The sequence below is a fragment of the Narcine bancroftii genome, chromosome 11 (genome assembly GCF_036971445.1).
Source record: "Narcine bancroftii isolate sNarBan1 chromosome 11, sNarBan1.hap1, whole genome shotgun sequence".
Taxonomy (NCBI): domain Eukaryota; kingdom Metazoa; phylum Chordata; class Chondrichthyes; order Torpediniformes; family Narcinidae; genus Narcine; species Narcine bancroftii.
This window is the reverse complement of record NC_091479.1, coordinates 48334819-48352288: the sequence shown is the minus strand read 5'-3', so window position 1 is coordinate 48352288 and position 17470 is coordinate 48334819. Positions and strand designations below refer to the sequence as shown.

General features: G+C 39.3%; 1 long non-coding RNA gene across 1 annotated transcript; it reads left to right on the top strand.

Moving 5' to 3' along the window:
- The first annotated feature begins 5954 nt into the window (after nucleotides 1-5954).
- On the top strand, nucleotides 5955-16372 carry LOC138745346 (uncharacterized). Its single transcript, XR_011346199.1, has 3 exons — nucleotides 5955-6002; nucleotides 14128-14433; nucleotides 16168-16372. It is a non-coding gene; the product is annotated as an uncharacterized lncRNA (long non-coding RNA).
- The last annotated feature ends 1098 nt before the right edge of the window (nucleotides 16373-17470 follow it).

Sequence of the window (17470 nt, the reverse complement as noted above, 5' to 3'; positions counted from 1 at the left end):
CAAAAATGTCTCGCGGAGCCGAGTAAAAGTGCGCAACCGCGTATGCGCATGAAAAAAAACACACTGACGGGAGGGGGGAACAGCTGAGGAGTCGATGTCCACAGCTGAGAGTGACAGCTGCAACACAGCAACAGGAAGAGAACACAGAAAACAACGAGAACAAGAAAGAAGTGGGTAAAAAGAAAACAAGGAAACAACAGATGGCCAACCCAGAGGAAGAAGAAGAAGAAGAACATAGAGAAATGGAAGAAGAAGGGAAAGGCAGGACAATGGATACATTTTTATTAAAGAATATATGGAATCAGTAAAAGAATGGCAATTACAAGAATTTAATGAAATAAAAAGAAGAATTAAGAGTGCAGAAGAAAAAATGAATAAAATAGAAATGGTCATATCAGAGATAGGAAAAAGAGTGGATAATGTGGAAGAACGAGAAATAATCGTAGAAATGGAAGTAGAGGACTTAAAAGATAAATTAGAAGAATCTAATAAAAAAGTTAGAGTCACATGAGCTGTTAGTTCAGAAGATAGATATAATGGAAAACTAAAATAGAAGAAATAATATAAAGATAGTGGGCCTTAAGGAAGATGAAGAAGGCAAGAATATGAGAGAATTTATAAAAGATTGGATCCCCAGGGTCCTAGGAAGACCAGAATTACAGGAAGAAATGGAAATAGAGAGGGCACATAGAACACTAGCCCCGAAACCACAACCGCAGCAAAAACCAAGATCCATTTTAGTAAAATTCTTAAGATATACAACAAGAGAAAATATATTGGAGAAAGCAATGAAGAAAATAAGAGAAGACAAAAAGCCACTGGAATACAAAGGTCAAAATTTTTTTTTCTATCCAGACATAAGTTTTGAACTCCTGAAGAAGAGGAAGGAATTCAATACAGCAAAAACGATCCTATGGAAAAAAGGATATAAATTTATATTAAAGTACCCAGCGGTACTTAAAATAGTTATTCCAGGGCAACAAAACAGACTATTCTTGGATCCGGAGGAAGCACGAAAATTTGCAGAACAACTACAAAACAAGCAGAGAGATGAAGACATGTAATAAGAGTAAAAATGACCACGAACTATATGTATGTGTGTATATGGGTAATATATATATATATAGATGTGTATGTATATATGTGTGTCCATGAGTGTATCCGTATTTAGAGGAAAATATATAGAGTATAGATAAGAATTAATAAGGGAATGAAAGGGAACAGAGGTAATAAGAAGGGAATTAAAAGAGTGACCTTTGTTATATATGAAAATTGAAAACTTTTCCGGGGGGGCTGGGTGGGGAGGAGTTACAGTCATTGCGAAATCAGTTGATGCTTGCGAATGAATTCGCAAATCCAAATGGAGAGGGGAGATGTGGTTGCCCGAAAAGGGATAAAGGGCAACTCAGGAAGGGGAGGTGATAGAGGGGTTAAAGAAATTTTAGATAAGGGAAATGTTTGATGTTTTAGAAATGTTGTCTTATAAAGTGTTCAAAACAAGAAAGCAGAAATGGATAAGAAGGAAAGGTGATGATGAAGAAACGGAAAGGGAAGATAAACAAAGTATGAAATGGCTACGTTGAACTATATGACTTTAAATATTAACGGAATACATTACCAAATCAAAAGGAAGAAACTGCTAAATTTACTGAAAAAAGAAAAAATTGATATAGCATTCGTGCAAGAAACACATTTAACTGAAATGGAGCATAAGAAATTAATGAGAGATTGGGTAGGACATGTAACATCAGCGTCATATAATTCAAAAGCTAGAGGAGTAGCTATATTAATCAGTAAAAATGTACCAATTTTAATAGAAGAGGAAATAATAGATCCAGCAGGGAGATATGTAATGATAAAATGTCAGATATACTCGGAGTTTTGGAATTTACTCAATGTGTATTCACATAACGAAGAAGATCAAAAATTTATGCAAGATATTTTTTTGAAGATAGCAGACACGCAAGGAAACATATTAATAGGAGGGGATTTTAACTTTAATTTGGATTCAAATATGGATAAAACTGGGAAAAAAATTAACAGAAAGAACAAAGTAACCAAATTTATAATTAAATCGATGCAAGAAATGCAACTTTTGGATATATGGAGGAAACAACACCCAAAGGAAAAGGAATATTCATATTATTCGGGTAGACATAAAACATACTCAGCTCGTATGGAAGACAGAGTAAGAAAAACAGAATATAAAGCTAGAATATTATCGGACCATTCACCTTTGTTATTGACAATATCCAAGAATGTATAGATGGAGATTAAACTCCATGCTACTTAAAAGGCAGGATTTTAGAGAATTCATTGAAAGACAAATTAAAATGTACTTTGAAATAAATACGGAATCAGTGAAAGATAAGTTTATACTAGGGGACGCAAGGAAAGCATTCATCAGAGGGCAAATAATAAGTTATGTAACCAAGATGAAGAAGGACTACAATCAGGAAACAGAGCAGTTGGAAAGAGAAATAGTAAATATAGAAAAAGAATTAACAATGAAGGAAGACACAACTAAAAGAAAAGAATTGGCAGATAAAAAAAATAAAATATGAAACACTACAAACATATAAGATGGAGAAGAACATAATGAAGACAAAACAGAAATATTATGTACTAGGAGAAACAACGCACAAAATTCTAGCATGGCAGCTTAAGACAGAACAAACTAAGATAATGGTATTGGCATCAAGGAAAAAAGACAAACAAATCACATAAAATCGAACGGAGATTAATGAAAACTTCAGAGAATTCTATGAACAATTATACCAAACTGAAAACGAAGGGAAAGAAGGGAAAATAGATGAATTTTTAACTAAAATTGAACTACCAAAATTACAAATAGGGGAAAAAAATAAATTAACAGAACCATTTGAAATAGTAGAAATACAAGAGATAATTAAAAAACTACCAAATAATAAAACACCAGGAGAGGACGGATTCCCAATAAAATTCTATAAAACATTTAAAGATTTATTAATTCCTCCCCTCCTGGAAGTAATCAACCAGACTGACAAAACACAAAGCTTACCAGATTCATGCAAAACAGCAATAATTACAGTAATACCAAAGATAGGGAAAGATCCACTCGCACCAGCATCATATAGACCAATATCATTACTTAACACAGATAATAAGATAATAGCTAAACTATTAGCAAACAGATTAGGCAATTATGTACCTAAAATGGTAAATCTAGACCAAACTGGATTTATTAAAAAAAGACGAACAACAGACAATATTTGTAAATTTATTAACTTAATTCATGCAATAGAAGGGAGTATAGCGCCAACAGTAGCAGTTGCTTTAGACGCAGAGAAGGCCTTTGACAGAGTAGAATGGAATTATTTATTCAAAGCATTGCAAAAATTCAGTTTAACAGAGAAATATATTAATTGGATTAAAGCATTATATAAGGGGCCATTGGCGAAAGTGACAGTAAATGGATATATATCAAAGTAATTTAATTTAAGCAGATCAACAAGGCAGAGATGCCCACTATCACCCTTATTGTTCGCGTTAGCTGTTGAACTACTAGCAGAATTGATAAGAACAGAAAATAAAATAAAAGGGATAAAGATAAAAGACAAGGAATATAAAATCAGTTTATTTGCAGATGATGTTATAGTATACTTAACAGAACGAGAATTGTCAATAAAAGAATTACATAAGAAATTGAAGGAATATGGAGAAGTGTTGGGTTACAAGATTAACGCAAATAAAAGTGAAGCAATGCCAATGAATAATGCGGATTTCTCAAAATTTAAGAAGGAATCACCATTCAGATGGCAAATGCAAGCAATAAGATACCTAGATATACAAATAAATAAAAACCTCGGCCATCTATATAAACTCAATTATTATCCACTAATGAAAAAATTACAGAACGATTTAGAGCATTGGAAAGATTTACCACTAACACTAATAGGAAGGATAAACTGTATTAAAATGAACATTTTCCCAAGGATACAATACCTATTTCAGGCATTGCCAATATACTTGACAGAGAAATTCTTCAAGGAGTTAAAGAAAATAATAAGGAAATTTTTATGGAAAGGTGGGAAACCGAGGATAGTACTAGATAAATTAACAGAATGGTATAAACAAGGGGGCTTACAACTGCCAAACTTTAAATATTATTATAGAGCCGCACAATTAAGATACCTATCAGATTTTTATCAAACAAGGGAAAAGCCAGATTGGACTAGATTAGAACTAGATAAAATAGGGGAGAAGATACCTGAACATATATAAATGGGATGAAAAATTGGTACAATGTAGGAGTTCTCCAGTATTACATCATCTGCTCAATATTTGGAAGAAGATTCATGTAGAAAGGAATAAAACAAATTTCCAATTACCAAAACTAATACTGATGCAAAATCAGTTAATCCCTTTTACAATAGATAACCTTTCCTTGAAAGAATGGGAGAAAAAAGGAATCAAAAGATTAGAAAATTGTTTTTCAGGAAATAAATTACTATCCTTTGAACAAATGAAGGATAAATATTACATAACTCAAGATACAGTGTTGGCATACTACCAACTGAGATCCTACTTGAAGGACAAATTGGGAAGCAGTCTGAGGTTACCAGAGGGAAGTAATTTTGAATATGTGATTACAGATAGAATGATAATCAAAAAATGTATAACAAATATGTATATTAAACTGCAAGAAAAGGAGAATGAGGAAACAAATGGTAAAACTAAACAAAAATGGGAACAAGATTTAAACATAAAGATAAAGAAGGAAACATGGGAGAATTTATGCTCTGGAACTATGAGAAATACAATAAACACGAGGTTATGTATGATACAATATAACTGGATACACATTACACTGGATACACATTACACCTCAAAAGTTAAATAAATGGGACCCAACAGTATCTGACAGATGTTTTCGTTGTTAAAAAGAAATGGGAACAACAATTCATGCAATCTGGACATGTGAGAAAGTTGAAAAATTTGGGGAAGATCTAAACCAGATATTAAATAAAATTACAGAAAACAATATACCAACAAACCCAGAGATCTTCCTCCTAAGTAACATAAAAAACAAAGAATTTGGAATTGATTTGGAGGATGCACAAAAAAGATTTGTTAAGATAGCTCTAACCGTAGCAAAAAAATGTTTTATGTCAACCTGGAAATTAGAAGATAATTTGAGAATACAACAATGGTATATAGAAATGAATAAATGTATTTCATTAGAAAAAATAACATATAATCAAGAAATAATATTGAAATATTTGAACAAATATGGGAGCCATACATGAAACATAATTGAGAAAACCTACCGGGGACATCTACCACCTAAATTAACGAAAGGAGAAGGAAATGAAAAGAATTTACTCAGTGGAATTTCTTGTTTATTTTTATTGAATGACAACATTGTTTGACTGGTTTAATGTATCTTAGATTCTGTACTTTAAATGAATGGGGGGGAGGTAGGGAGGGTGGGATGGGAGGAGGGAGGGGTGGGGTAGAAAATGACACTTTATATTTGAAAAGGAAAATGTATGTATCTTGGTCAATGTGGTTTATGGTGTGAAAAATAAAAAATTAAAAAAAAAACAATCTTAAATGGTATATTGTCATATATAGGATCATGTGAGTTGATTGGGAATAATTCAATTTTATGAAAATGTAGTTTCAGAGGAAAGTTTAGTGGTGATAACAGAGGCCAGATGTTATTTTCCACAGAGTGTGGTGGGTGCCTGGAATGCATTGCCAAGGGTGGTGATGGAGGCTGGAACAAGAGGGACATTCAAAAGACAACATGGAATGTCCAGGGAAGTTCTAATTTATTCATCACAATCCCACCTGAAATCACCATTATTGATGGATTGCGATGAAGGCCTTTGGTCATCCTGATGAGTTCTAGAACATTCCATTCTGTTATAAACAGGGTGAATGCGATGTTGGAATTCATTTCCAGAGGGACAGCAGGCAAGAGCAGGGGTGTGATGTTGAGACTCCATCAAGCTCAGGTAAGGCCTCTCTTGGAGTATTGGGGACAGTTTTGGTGCCTTATTTGAGAAACAAAGTGCTGGCTTCGGAGAGGGTTGAGAGAAGATTTACTGGAATGAGACCAGGATTGAAAGGGTTAACATTATGAGGAATGGTTTTCAGCTGGATTACAGAGGATGAGGGGAAACATATCGAGGCAGTTCAAATGCTAAAGGCCTGGCCAGAGTAAATGGGGAAAGGATGTTTCCCATGGCCTGGATTTTAGGACGAGGGTATAATTTCTGGAGAAAAGATGCCAATTTAAAAGAGAGATTCAGAAAAATTTCTTTCGCCAGAGGTTCATGATCTGTGGAGCTTGATCCCACAGGCGGCTGTGGAAGCGAGGTCTTTGGGAGTATTTAAGGCAGAGATTGCTATGCTTTGTATTAGTCTGGGAATCTTGGTTTAAGGGAAGAAGCCAGGGAATGTGTTCAATATTCGACCAGCAGCAATAGAAATTCACAAAGGCAAGGGTATCTTCACAACAATCATTTATTTATTAATAATCTCTTACTTCATTTGAAACTTAAATCTAACTTATCCACATGATGTGAAAATGTGTGTGCATGCGCGCATGGGGAAAAACCTAAACTATTAAATTATAAGCTTAATTCTGAAGAGATGATTTTAATGTTCAGTCTCAGAAATGTTTGTGTTGAAAATAGTCTTTACTGCTGTTCAAAAGCAATTATGGAGGAAGCGTGAGGCATCAGACCTCAAAACTCACAAATTTCTTGTCAAGTTGCTTCCAAAGAATTGTTTCTTCATATGACTGATTTTCCACTCTTGCATGGAAATTTCAGGACGTTTTTCTTCCCCAATGATTTAAAAAACCCAAGCAAGGGTTACACGAAGTCCCATGAAGAAAGAGACGCAATAGAACTACCCTTGTATCATTGTGCCTCCTGTGAGGTTCAAAAATCCCAGCACAACCACAAAGTACAAGACACGGCTTTAATTCGAGTCACACCAGCGGGAATAAGTAGTATTAATGTCAGGTGGACAGTGTCACCTGGCTAATACAAGAATCTCATTGGAATTTTACCATGGGGAGGTACAATATTTAAGGCATATTCTTGAATACAAATTTGATGGACATCCCTTTAAACTTGTTTGAGGTACATTGTTTCATGTCTCAGCTTTTCACATTTCTGGATGCACTTTCTTAAGAAATGGAAATGATAGACGTCAAACAAGACTTCACATGAACAAGTCAACTCGAATAGATGTCATTTCTCATGTACAAGTGAGTTGCTGTCTGAGATGCTGGATTCCAATCAGTTTAACATCCACGTTTTGTATGCCTTGGGCTTTGAAGACTTCCTCACTGTGCTGTAGGTTTGGAACGGGCCACGATTTGAACTGAACAGGAGTCTGGCAGAGGCTGCGGGAGCATCGGAGACAAATCCACGGTCACCCAATGACTGTGAAGGGACTCTCTTTGACCTCTCTTTGCCTGACTGTAAGGGGAGCCAGTCAATGTTCAGGCTCACAGTGAATCTTTGTCTGCATTATTGTCAGACTGAGGGCAATGATTTCAGATTCAGATTTATAGTCAAGGTACATGAATGATCGCACATACAACCCTGAGATTTGTTATCTTGTGGGCCAGGCCAAATGACGACTTCTTGGAATTGCAAGAAAAAACTGGACACTGCGGAAACAAATAAAGAAATGGAAACAAACTGTGCAATAAAGAGAAGTAGGAAAAATCAATAAAGTGGCAAAGTAAAGTCCTTAAATGAAGCCCTGATTGAGTTTGTTGTTGAAGAGTCTGATGGTGGAGGGGGAGCGGCTGTTCCTGAACCTAGTGGTGTGAGTCTTGTGGCCCCTACACCCTATCCAGTGAGAACAGAACATGTGCTGTGTGGTGTGGATCCTTGATGATAGCTGCTGTAATATTGTTGATGATGTGTAATATTACATTTCTGTTTGATGACATGACAATAAATCGTATCTAATCTGATCCGAAAGCAAGTATTTACCACTCAGCTTTGGGGAGTGTGGGGCTGAACTGCCTTCTTGAACTGCAGCCATCTTTCTGGTGAAGCTGCTTTTAGGCAGGAGGGTGGGGGAGGGGGGTCTTCCAGGATTAAAATCCAAGGATGATGAAGGACCAGCAATATATTTCCAAGTAGGAATGGTGCAGGACTTGGAAGCTGTGGGAAAACTAACAGCCTGGTGCAACAAGTGTGTGGGATACATGGCATGAGGAACGTTTGCTGGCTCTTGGCCTGGATTCGTTAGAATTTAGGAGAATGTTTGAGGGGGAAGGTCCTCATTGAAACATTTTGAATGTTGACAGGCATAGTCAGAGTGGATGTAGAACAGTTGTTTCCAATGGTGGAAGAGTTGAAGAGAAGGAACAACTTCAGGATTGAAGGAATTCCACTTAGAGCAGAAATGTGGAGGAATTTCTGTAGCCAGAGGGTGGTGAATCTGTGGAATTTGTTGCCACAGGCAGTTATGGAGCCAGGTCATCGGCAGAGATTCTTGATTAGTCAGAGCATCAAGGGGAGAAGGCCAGGTAGTGGGGCTGAATAGACTATTTCTGCTCCATAGTCTTGCATTCACCTGGACAGGAGCGATATTTTCTTATTTTAATTATCTAAACCTTGGTGAGACACCAGGATTGCTTTGATCTCCTTACCATCACATTTTAAAATTGGAGCCAGTTTGAGGTGTGTGGTTTGCTGCAGGTGTTCATCCCACTTTTCTTTGTTCTTTTGACTGATTATGTTCCCTATTTCTTGCCAATCCAGCTGAAAGTTGTTAACCATGAGGACCGAGCAATTCTGGCCTCTCGGTGATATAGAGGGGCAACTAATTCGATTAATCCTTGTACTTAACGTGTAAATGGCACTTGGCAAGAACTTGTATTTCCTCCCCTATAACTGTTTTTAAGATGGAGCATCTGTGTGTGGTAGCTGGCCCTCCTTCATTGTTCTGGGCCTGAGGGAAACCTCTCTTTCTGTATTGAGTTCCATCCATATCATTTTGTTGTTCATGTGGACATGGATGTAAAAATTTGGCTCTTTGTGGCCCACGGATGGATAACATGTTTACTTTGGTTTGGTTCCACTTCTGATTCATTGGTATCTGGATTTCAGTGTCTGGCTTTTCCCGTCTCTTGGTCAAAATGTACTTTTCAGGAGGCTGGCTGGTAATCATTCCTCAGTTTAATCAATGGGCATCTTGCTTTGATGTGCCCCTTCACATTGCATTTGTGGCATTTGGCTTTTTGAAATAGCAAATATTGGGACTTTGATTTCACCACAGCGAAAACATTTTTGGCGGGCAGGTTCCTGGCGGGAAGAATCTTGGCGCCAAGATTTATTGATAGCCAAGTCTCTCGGACAGACATCTGCATTGCTTCCCACTGTCTCGGCGGCAGTCGCAATGTCTAACTCCAGTTCAGGTGTCAGATTTTGTGTTGCAATTTGTTTTCCTCGGGTCGTTTGTTCAGCTAAACCCATTATGAATTGATCTCTTGACGTCTTTGATCTGTCCAACTGCATTGTATCAAGAGAGTTTACATAATGCAGCCATGAAATTGGGGACAGACTCTCTGTGTTGTTGTTGATGTCGGTAAAATTTATGACTTTCTGTCATCTATGGAGGTGTGGAGTTAAGGTGCTGAGCGATCACTTGACATATTTCAGCAGATGTTTTTGTTGAAGGCATATGTGAGCTCGTCAGCGATCTTAAGAGCTCAGGTGCCTCCTCCCATTAGGGTTAAAAACAATGCCCGTTTTTATTGGATGTAGGATTTTCAGTCATATCATGTGCAATACAATGATCATCAAAACCTTCTACATAAGCTTCCCACGTGTCTTCATCTTCATTGGATTAGTCTAAGGGAGCTGCAGGAACTGCTGCCGTCATCTCACTGTCTTCTGGAGTAGAAATGATAAATGTGTCATGGTTGAGTGAGTTCTTGAATCCTCGTCGCCACTGTTATGTTCGAGCCCCCCATTGTAAATAATGACAGTCATATCGTCAATGCCGACTAACTCAATGCTTTATTCATTACATACTACAGAAATTACTACCAAATATTCAGTATAAATCATTGCATACACGTAATGGTGTCATATCCAACAGAGAGGTGAGCATTGATGATGTCTGTGGGAAAGGAGAAAGGGAAAGGGGAGAGAGACAGATCTTGGGGAAGGTGATGAGGGAGAATTGAAGTGGGGAGCTTAACGACAGCCAGAGAAGTCAATATTAATGTTATTCAGTTTCAGCAAAATTTGTGACACATATTCTTGTCAATCTCTGATTCCGAGCATGAGATTCAGCTCCCTTCCCAGCACAGGACATGTCGGACAGGCCTTGATCCTGCTGACACAGTGGTGTAGATAAGTGGGGGTGTAGGAGCAGATTTGTTCAAAAGTGGCGTGTATTTTTGAACTGTAAGACCACGACATCATCAAGACATTCTACAAGTGGGTGAAGAGCAAGAGGATAAGACGTGAAAGAATAGGACCTATCAAGTGTAACAATGGGAAAGTGAGGAAATAGCAGAGGGGTTGATGAAGACTTGACGATGGAACAGGATCTTGGTGATTGAAGTGATGACCTGCAGCAAACTGAAAAGCTTGAGCCTGGAGATAAAAGAGAGAGGATGTGGTGGAGCTTTTGGAAAGCATCAAGTTGGAGAAGTGGCTGGGACCAGATGACATGGATCCCAGGCGACTGGAGGAGGTGAGGGAGGAGATCGCTGAACCTCTGGCAACGATCTTCGAATCATCGATGGGACGGGAGAGGTTCCGGAGGATGTTGATTCTTTATTCAGGAAAGTGAGTAGAGGTAGCCCAGGAAATGATCGAGCAGTGGTTGGTCAATTGATGGAGAAGATGATGAGAGGCAGGATTTATGAACATTTGGAGAGGTGGAATACAATGAGAAGAGTCAACGTGACTTTGTACAGGGCAGGTTGAGCCTTACGAGCCTGATTGAATTTCTTTGAGGCTGTGACTGAACCCATTGATGAAGGAAGAGCAGGAGATGTTGGGTATATGAATTTCTGCAAGGCATTTGATAAGGTTCCCTATGCAAGTGTTATTGAGAAGGTATGGAGGCAAAGCAACCAAAGGGGCATTGCATTGTGGATGCAGAATGAGCTTGACCACAGATGGGAGAGAGTGGTTGTGGACGGGTCCTATTCTGCATGGAGGTAGGTGCCCAGTGGTGTTCCTCAGGGATCTGTTCTGGGAACCATTGTGATTTGGATCAATGACCTGGATGAGGAAGTGGAGGGATGGGTTAGTCAGTTTGCAGATGACACAGTGATTTGGGGTGTTGTGGATAGTGTGGAGGCCTGTCAGAGGTTACAGCAGGACATTGTTTGGAAGCAAAACCCCGGCTGAGTAGTGGCAGTTGGAATTCAATCCAAAGAAATGCAAACTGGTTCATTTTGGTAGGTCAGATATGATGGCAGAATTTAGTTTTAATGGTAAGACTCTTGGCAGTGTGGAGGATCACAGGGATCTTGTGGTTTGAGTCCATAGGGGGCTCCAAAAAGCTGTTCAGGTTGATTCTGTGATTAACAAGGCATACTGTCTATTGGACCATTAATCGTAGAATTGCATTTAGGAGACGAGAGGGTTAAGAGATGATTGACTGGAATGATACCAGGATTCAAAGGGTTAGCATTTGAGGAATCGTTTTAAGCTTTTTGGCTGTTCTTGATAGAGTACAGAGGATGAGGGGAAATTTATTGAGGCAGTTCAAATGCTGGAAGGCCGAGCCAGAGTAGATGTGTCAAGGATGTTTCCCATGACAGTGGATTGTAGGATAAGAGGGCATAATGTCAGGATAAAAGGGTGTCAATTTAAAACAGAGATGCAAAATATTTCTTTAGTCCGGGGCTCACGAGTCTGTGAAGCTTGTTGCTAAAGGCGATTGTGGAAGTGAGGTCATTGGGAGTAATTAAGGCAGAGATTGAGATGTATAGGATTTGTCAGGGAATCATGGTTTATAGGAAGAAAGCCAGGGAATGTGTTAAATACGAGACCAGCAGCAATAGAAATTCACAAAGAAAACAATATCTTCCAAACAATCGTTTTATTTATTTATAGTTTATCATTTGTTCCTTAACTCTAAACATAAATGTAACTTAACCCCACAATGTGCAAATGAATGTGTGGGTGGGTGGGTGGGTGGGTGGGTGCGTGCGTGCGTGCGTGCGTGCGTGCGTGCGTGCGTGCGTGCGTGCGTGCGTGTGAGGAGGGGGTGCCCATTATAATTTAAGCTAAATTCTGAAGAGATGATTTTAAAGAGAAGATTTTGTTCCATTTTTTTTTCTCTCACTCTTCTCTGAACTTTTTAGTGAAGAAGTCTAACATATGTTTTCTGATTCAGAATCAGAATTTATTGTCAAGAACAAGTAATGAATTTCAGTGATTTGGGGTAGCAGAATAGTGCAAACATTCATGTTATAACCATCTTTTAACATTGCTTTAAAAAATGAAGTTAACAGTGGAAAAAAAACAAGGCAGTGTCTTTGGCTCATTGATTATTCAAGAATTTGGTGGCATCGGAGAAGAAGCTGTCCTCGTGGCATGCGCTGCTTGTCCTTAGGCTCAAGTACCTTTCTCCGAAGGGTAGCAGAGTGAAGACATTATGGTCTGGGTGGTGGGGGTCTTTGCTGATACAGGATTCTTTTTTAATATAACGCCTCACGTAGATGTTGTCGATGAAGTGAATTCTGCCGCCGATGATGTGGCAGGGTGAACTTCCTGAGAGTTGGCGCCTCTATACCAGGCAGTGATGAAACCAGCCAGAATGCTCTCCAAAGTTCACCTGTGGAGGTTAACCGGTGTCTTGGATGAAATACCAAAGCACCTAATACACCTCAGAATGTATAGCCACTGGCGAGCCTTCTTTCTGAATAGATTCTTGATCATCTCCACTGCTGAATCCTCCATGAAGATCGAATCGTGGTCTGCAGACTTCACCCTGATATCCATAATTATCTCCTCTGTTTTGGTGTCATTGAGGGAAAGGATGTCGTTGTTACACAGTAGCCGAGCTGATCTATGTCCCTCCTGTACACTTTGTCATTCCATTTGTTATTTGGCCGAGATTTGTCCTGTCATCGGGAAACACGCAGAAAGCAATGGAAATGTGCCTCGCCACATGGTCACGTGTTAACAATAATGAGAGCGATGTGGGCAAAGCACAAATTCTTAGAGTGGGCCTGTGCTGAGAAACTGTGGGGAGGAGACATAGTTTCCGATTCATACTGGCTGTTGTCTTTGGTTGAGAGAGTTAAGTATCCAATTGCAGAGTGAGGTACAGGGGGGTGAGAGATTTTACTTCTTGACCAGCACTGAGTTGATAGCAGTTTTGAAGGACAAGCTGTAGTCAATGAAGAGCACACTTTAGTTCTCAGGGTCAATCTGATATTTACAATAGACAATAGGAGCTGGAGTGGGCCCTTCGGCCCGTCGAGCCAGCACCACCATTTTACAAATCCTGGCTGATCACTACCATCAATACCCCTTTCCAGCCTTATCCCCATAACCCTTAACTCCTTTGCCCCATGATTTCCCTTTTTGGATCAACAAAGACGACCTAAATGAATTGAATTATGAATTAACCACATGTCGTCTCTTTTGCCTCCCTTGTTGCTCGACGTTCAATATTAATGAATTGGAAAGATGCTGTTGCCCCTAAAAACACTCAATTACTCCGTGATATGGTGGCAGGCCTAACTTTGAATTAATCAGATGTTCTTCCACAGATTCACATTTAAACATTCTATGTCCATGGGCACCTTTAATTCAACATTTTGGTAACAATTAATCACTTGGGCCTTGCTTTATATGTTTGTTTTCTTTAATGGTAGTGAAATTTTATGTACTCACAAAAGAACTTCAGAAGGGAAGGTGAAGGAATTTGGAGTATCGTATACTCTTTAAATCATGTTCTATTAGACATATGTTATAATTGTTTAAATGTTTATCACTTTATTTCTGTTTGTTATGATATAATGGTTAGAAATGATCAATTATTTTTATAATTTGTATTTTATCTGAATCTTCCTTTTTATGTATTACCATTGATTAATGGCTTCTGTTTGTTTCCTGTTTCTTAAAGGCCACTGGAAATATTTTAAAAGAGAGCCTCATGCCTTTGAAGCAATGGGCCTCCTGCCGGGTACCGGATATGAAATGGGCCACCAGCCGGATGTGGAAAGGGCCTCCTGCCAGATGCCGGATGTGGCTTAGTCCTCCTGCCGGATGTGGAATGGGCCTCCATCCGGATGCCGGATGTGAAATGGGCCTCCTGCCGGATGTGGAATGGGACTCCTGCCGGATGCTGGATGTGGAATAGTCCTCCTGCCGGATGTGGAAAGAGCCTCAATCCGGATGCCGGATGTGCAGTGTGCCTCCTGCTGGGAAGGTAATTGTTTACATATTTTTTGGTCTCATGCACCTATTTCCACTTTTTGTGAAGATACCTTTCATATCTTGTCAGGTTCAGAATCAGGATTTATTGTCAAGAACATGTCCTAATATTTGGTGATTTGGGGCAGCAGGATGGAGCAAACATTCATCTTATAACCATCGTTCAGAACTAGACTTAAAAATAAAGTTAACAGTGCACAAAAAAGCAAGGCTGTGTCTTCGGCTCATTGATTTTACAGGATCTGGTGGCATCAGGGAAGAAACTGACATTGTGGCATTGACCTCTATTCCTCAGGCTCCAGTACCTTATCCAATGATAGTAGAGTGAGGAAGTTATGGTCTGGATAGTGGAGGTTTTCCATGATAGAGACTTTTATTTTAAGACAGCATGTCATGTATAGATTCTGACTGGAGTGAATTCTAGTGCCTGTGATGTTACAGGGAGAGCTAAAAACCCTCTCGAAATTATCATTTTCCTGAGATATGGCACCTCCAAGCCAGGCAGTGATGCAACCTACCAGAATGATCTGCATAGTACACCTGTGGAGGTTAAGGTGTGTCTTCATTGCGATAATGAATCTCCTCAGGCACATCACACAATAGAGCCAATGGTGAGGCTTTTTTATGAAAGCATCACCATGGACGCTCCATGACAGATCCTCAGAGTTTTAATGCTTAGGAATTTGACGTTCGTGAACATCTGCACTCCTGAGACCTCCATGAAGACTGGGTCGTGTTTTTTTGACTTCCTGCAGAATCCAAAATCTTGTCCTTTGTTTTGTTGACATTGAGTGAAAAGTTTGATTTGTTAGCATTCAACCAGCTGATCTATGTCCTTCCTTCTGCGCTTCATCATTGCCATTTTAGTTTGCTGACAATTGTGGTGTCATCCGCCAAGATGTCGATAGCAATGGAATTATTGCTCACCACACACAGTCATGGGTTTACAGAGAGTAGAGCAGGGGGCTAAGCACACATCCTTGGACTGCGCCTGTGTTGATGATCAGTGGGGAAGAGACCATTTTTCCAATTCGTCCTGACTGTAGTCTTCCAATGAGAATGTCAAAGATCCAATTGCAGAGTGAGGTACAGAGGGATAGAGTTAGTTGCTTTTTGACCAGCACTGAGGGAACAATGGTATTGAAGGATGTCCTGAAGTGGATAACTAATCTAATATTGCTCCTTTTGGATCAACAGAGACAACCTAAATGAATTGAACTATGAATTAACCACATGTCATCTCTTTTGCCTCCCTTGTTGATCGACGTTCAATATTGATGAGTTGGAAAGATGCTGTTGCCCCTAAACACACTCAATTACGCTGTAATATGGTGGCAGGCCTTACTTTGAATTAATCAGATGTTCTTCCACAGATTCACATTTAAACATTCTGTGTCCATGGGCACCTTTAATTCAACATTTTTGTAACATTTAATCACTGGGACCTTGCTTTATATGTTTGTTTTCTTTAATGGTAGTGAAATTTTATGTACTCACAAAAGAACTTCAGAAGGGAAGGTGAAGGAATTTGGAGTATCGTATACTCTTTAAATCATGTTCTATTAGACATATGTTATAATTGTTTAAATGTTTATCACTTTATTTCTGTTTGTTATGATATAATGGTTAGACATGATCAATTATTTTTATAATTTGTATTTTATCTGAATCTTCCTTTTTATGTATTACCATTGATTAATGGCTTCTTTTTGTTTCCTGTTTCTTAAAGGCCACTGAAAATATTTTAAAAGAGAGCCTCATGCCTTTGAAGCAATGGGCCTCCTGCCGGGTACCGGATATGAAAGGGGCCACCAGCCGGATGTGGAATGGGCCTCCTGCCAGATGCCGGATGTGGTATAGTCCTCCTGCCGGATGTGGAATGGGCCTCCATCTGGATGCCGGATGTGAAATGGGCCTCCTGCCGGATGTGGAATGGGACTCCTGCCGGATGCTGGATGTGGAATAGTCCTCCTGCCGGATGTGGAAAGAGCCTCAATCTGGATGCCGGATGTGCAGTGTGCCTCCTGCTGGGAAGGTAATTGTTTACATATTTTTTGGTCTCATGCACCTATTTCCACTTTTTGTGAAGATACCTTTCATATCTTGTCAGGTTCAGAATCAGGATTTATTGTCAAGAACATGTCCTAATATTTGGTGATTTGGGGCAGCAGGATGGAGCAAACATTCATCTTATAACCATCGTTCAGAACTAGACTTAAAAATAAAGTTAACAGTGCACAAAAAAGCAAGGCTGTGTCTTTGGCTCATTGATTATACAGGATCTGGTGGCATCAGGGAAGAAACTGATATTGTGGCATTGACCTCTATTCCTCAGGCTCCAGTACCTTATCCAATGATAGTAGAGTGAGGAAGTTATGGTCTGGATGGTGGAGGTTTTCCATGATAGAGACTTTTATTTTAAGACAGCATGTCATGTATAGATTCTGACTGGAGTGAATTCTAGTGCCTGTGATGTTACAGGGAGAGATAAAAACCCTCTCGAAATTATGATTTTCCTGAGATATGGCACCTCCAGACCAGGCAGTGATGCAACCTACCAGAATGATCTGCATAGTACACCTGTGGAAGTTAAGGAGTGTCTTCATTGCGATAATGAATCTCCTCAGGCACATCACAAAATAGAGCCAATGGTGAGGCTTTTTTGTGAAAGCATCACCATGGACGCTCCATGACAGATCCTCAGAGTTTTAATGCTTAGGAATTTGACGTTCGTGAACATCTGCACTCCTGAGACCTCCATGAAGACTGGGTTGTGTTTTTTTGACTTCCTGCAGAATCCAAAATCTTGTCCTTTGTTTTGTTGACATTGAGTGAAAAGTTTGATTTGTTAGCATTCAACCAGCTGATCTATGTCCTTCCTTCTTCGCTTCATCATTGCCATTTTAGTTTGCTGACAATTGTGGTGTCATCCGCCAAGATGTCGATAGCAATGGAATTATTGCTCACCACACACAGTCATGGGTTTACAGAGAGTAGAGCAGGGGGCTAAGCACACATCCTTGGACTGCGCC